This window comes from Rattus norvegicus, chromosome 20, assembly GCF_036323735.1.
Source record: "Rattus norvegicus strain BN/NHsdMcwi chromosome 20, GRCr8, whole genome shotgun sequence".
Classification (NCBI taxonomy): Eukaryota; Metazoa; Chordata; class Mammalia; order Rodentia; family Muridae; genus Rattus; species Rattus norvegicus.
Window position 1 is genome coordinate 4,997,057 of NC_086038.1, and position 3,815 is coordinate 5,000,871.

The following is a 3,815-nucleotide window of genomic DNA, read 5'->3' on the forward strand; positions in this document are numbered from 1 at the left end:
TTTTTTTTTAATAAGCCCAGGAGACACCGGGGCAGAGCACCCAGGCCTGAGCACTTTGCACAAGGCTTAGCCTTTATTTATTTATTTATTTATTTTTTTATTTATTTATTTTCGGAGCTAAGGACCGAACCCAGGGCCTTACGCTTGCTAGGCAAGCGCTCTACCACTGAGCTAAATCCCCAACCCGCATTTAAGGTGTTTAATGAGAAAGACTTCCCTGGACCACAAAATACCAGTTCCTGAGAGCAGCAGTTGGGACTATTTCCAAAGAAGACAGGCAGCCACTGACTTGCCTGGAGCTCGCTTCAAGTGGTACTACTGTCCACTGGGCAAAGAAGAGCCTGCTGGCAGGGCCTGCCCAAGCTAAGGACAAGGTTGGGTTGATTGTCCTACTGTGCTTCACCCAGGTGAGTCAGTTCTCCCAAGTCCCTTCTCTGCAGAAAAATCTCTCAGACCCTGTGGGTGTGGCTGCTGCATGCTGGTGCTGCTCTGTGTGATGGCTGAGGACCGATGTAGCCCCCAACGGAGCTGTTGAGTTCACCCACAGTGGAGGATTGCAGGTTTGGCTGTGGGTAAACGTCCCTCGTTCTACTTGAAACAGAGGATATTTGGTTTACCCCTGCTGCTCAAACGTATCCTTCTCAGGTCTCTGTGGTGGCCTTGATGGAGATCTAGCTTTGTCAGGCCGTTTAGCAGCAGCAGACTGACCTGAGCCAGCTCCTACCCCAAGGCTGCACAGGCCAGGTCAACCCATTTCATATGTAAAACCTCACAGGCTGGTTTACCTGACAGTCAGGCTTCATGTGAAGAAAGATAAACTCCCAAAACAGGTTTTAGTAGAAGACAAACTCACATATTGTCACACGCTAAGATTTTTGCTTTTTTTTTTTTTTTTTTTTTTTGGAGCTGGGGATCGAACCCAGGGCCTTGTGCTTGCTAGGCAAGCGCTCTACCACTGAGCTAAATCCCCAACCCCTTTTTTTTCTTTTCTTTCTGGAAAGTCGCTAGGGAAATACTGTCTAGGCTAAAACCCATTCATCTTTGGAAAATTATAACCAGAACTTTTCCAGTGTCCCCCCAATAACATTCAGAAACGTCTCAAGTAAGATCTTTGGGGGCCGTAGATTTATAAACTTGGTGTCAAGAAACATACTATTTGGGGCTGAGAGATGGCTCAGTGGTTAAGAGCACCGACTGCTCTTCCAGAGGTCCTGAGTTCAATTCCCAGCAACCACATGGTGGCTCACAGCCATCTGTAATGAGATCCGATGCCCTCTTCTGGTGTGTCTGAAAACAGTGTCTGTGTGTACAAATACGTAAAATAAATAAATGAATCTTTAAAAAAAAAGAAACATACTATTTATTTATCTGGATATATATGCATATCTGTCTGTCTTTATTTAAGACAGAGTCTCTCTATAGAGCCCTGGCTATCCTGGAATTTACTTTGTAACCAGGTTGGCCTTGAACTAGATATCTGTCTGCTTCTGTATTCTGAGTACTGGGATTAAAGGTATGTGCCACTGTGCACCTCAGGACCTGGAAGTACATGGACTGCCAGTGCCCCGTATGCTCTTCAGGGTGTAAGATAAAGGTAGTCAGGAGCTGCACCGTCAGGACAGGCCACAAGCATGGTGGGGACTGAGCAACACAAGGATACAGCACGCCTCCTATCTCTATCTCCTGCCTTTCCCGCACCAGTAGCTTCAGGGAAGAACATGCCTAATGTTTCTAAATTCATTAGTTCTTATTTCCTTGTGGCATCTAATGTGTGCTGGCTGATATATGGCCATTTTGTCACCATTTTGTCACAGAAAATAATTCACATCTGCCTTGTCAAGCTAATAAACGCAATTACAGCCAAAAAAAAAAAATGTGCCACCAGGCCTGGCTTCTAGTTGTTTGTTTGTTTGTTTGTTTGTTTTGATTCAATAAAGTTTTATTTTCCCAAATGTACGACTGATTGAATCTGTTTATGCATCTTCACCAGCAGCTGGGGCATCTCCACCCTTTGTGTTTCTGGTATAAATTACTTGGGCTCTGTGCTTTGAAACCAACTTGTTAAGTCTTTACTAAGTAGCTCCTGAAGGGCTGTCCTGGCCAAGGAACCTCAAATCTTCAGTCTCTAGGAGACCACGGCTGGAGTAATAAGCTATAGTTGGGAATTTCCTTACAAAGTTTGTCATAAGTAGCTTTGTCAAGGGGCTGGAGAGATGGCTCAGTGGTTAGGAGCACTGACTGCTTTTCCAGAGGTCCTGAGTTCAAATCCCAGCAACCACATGGTGGCTCATAACCATCCGTAATGAGATCTGATGCACTCTTCTGGTGTGTCTGAAAACAGCTACAGTGTACTTATAATAAATAAACAAACAAATAAGTCTTTTAAAAAAAAGTAGCTTTGTCAAACAGGACAAGATTGTTCAGCTTGTCCCGAACTTTGCCTTTGGACCACTTCTTCTTTTTGACCTTGCCACCAGATTTATTTACTGGGTATTTGTCTTTTTTGGCCAACTTTCCGGCATCCTTCTTCTTCTTGTCATCTTTGGGCGGCATGGCAAAGCTCAGAGAGTAGTGTGGACCACTGCAGCCACACTAAGATGTCCTGTTTTTTGTTTTTAATCTAAAAAATTGTTTATTGACCTGGGTATGGTGTCACAGGCTAGCCCTGGCATCTCTGAGCTCGAGGCCAGCCTGGTTTACAGATAGAATTCCAGGATAGTCGGAGCTACACAAAGAAACCCAGTCTCAAAAGAAGAAGACAAATATGCATAAAATTTATGTATTATATATCATATATGCTTATATATTATTAATTATATATTTATATGTGCAAAGATATGTACATTTACATTCATGTATATATATATATATATTGCTGAATGCAGGAAGGGCACACTTGTGGAGGTCAGAGAAAAGTTTGTGGACAATCCGTTTTCACCTTCCACATTATATGGGTTCGGGGGATTACCAGTTTGCCATCCTCCCAGCCTTGTCTCTAGTTTTTATGACCTTATTACACGATTTTTGAAGAGACACTGCAAGAGTTTTGTGTCCTGGTTTTTTCGCCCCCTCGTGTTTTTCTTATTCTTCTCTCTTGCGCGGGCGATTGCACTCAGGACCTCAGCGTGCTAGGTTAATGTTACACCTCGTCATATCTCCAGATATGACCTCCGCTTTCGTTCTAAGGTTTATTTATTATATCTAAGTACACTGTAGCTGTCTTCAGACACACCAGAAGAGGGCGTCAGATCCTATTACAGATGGTTGTGAGCCACCATGTGGTTGCTGGGATTTGAACTCAGGACCTCTGGAAGAGCAGTCAGCGCTCTTAACCGCTGAGCCACCTCTCCAGCCATGACCTCCACCTTTTTCTTTTTCTTTACTTTTTTCTTCTTTGAGGACAGGTCGGAGCCATCATCAGCTTCCACTTTTCGGTCCTGAGAAACCCACTTCGGTGGAGTAGTTTCCAGGCCACAGGGTTGGCGAGGAGGAGTGCAGGTTCAGCAGCAGCCGCTAGGTGGAGCCCGTTCCGCCCTGACCCTGCGCAGGCGCCTTTGCACGTTGCCTCCCGCACGCACGCGCTCTTCTGACGCAACCAGAGGCCTCAGGAAGCAGAGCGGAAGTGCAGGGAGCTCCGCGCAGAGAAGGAGGAGAGGGAGACGAGAGGAAGAGCGGATCCGGAAGTAGGATCCAAGGAGTCTGGTTCTCTTGCTTGGTCTGACGACAAGAGTCCCGACTCAGAGGGCGTGGTCCCGGAGGCGGAGGGCACTGTGATTGGCTCGCGGCCGCGGCGCCGGCGCGGATTGGCTTCTGCG

At 45.9% G+C, this 3,815-nt stretch overlaps 1 non-coding gene and 1 pseudogene across 1 annotated transcript; both read right to left on the minus strand.

The window, feature by feature from the left end:
• Positions 1 to 899: 899 nt before the first annotated feature.
• Trnaa-agc96 (transfer RNA alanine (anticodon AGC) 96) lies at positions 900 to 972 on the minus strand. The gene has a single exon. It is a non-coding gene; the product is annotated as a tRNA-Ala (tRNA).
• Rps25-ps1 (ribosomal protein S25, pseudogene 1) lies at positions 1,925 to 2,592 on the minus strand (annotated as a pseudogene).